The sequence below is a fragment of the Macrobrachium nipponense genome, chromosome 19, assembly GCF_015104395.2.
Source record: "Macrobrachium nipponense isolate FS-2020 chromosome 19, ASM1510439v2, whole genome shotgun sequence".
Classification (NCBI taxonomy): domain Eukaryota; kingdom Metazoa; phylum Arthropoda; class Malacostraca; order Decapoda; family Palaemonidae; genus Macrobrachium; species Macrobrachium nipponense.
This window is the reverse complement of record NC_061088.1, coordinates 66,145,608-66,145,929: the sequence shown is the minus strand read 5'-3', so window position 1 is coordinate 66,145,929 and position 322 is coordinate 66,145,608.

Genomic DNA, 322 nt, shown 5'->3' with positions numbered 1-322 from the left:
ACTTGTGCCATTAGTGGAAGATTTAACTTCGCAAATGGCCAATATCTTTCCAAGATTTTTTTTCTCTCTCAAATATGTTTATGAATACTGAACTTAATGATTTGAGTACCCCTGGCCCCCATGATGGAAAAACTCCAGCACAGTTGATGACTACTGGCTCGTCATTCCCAAATTTCCTTGGTACAGCCTCAAGCAATGAAAGTGCTATAAATGCTACAAAGGAACACCCTGTTCCAAAGCGAAGTAGCACAGCCAAATCACCTGTTCCAAAGCGAAGTAGCACAGCCAAATCACCAATTAGGGTGCATAAAAAGTAAAAAAG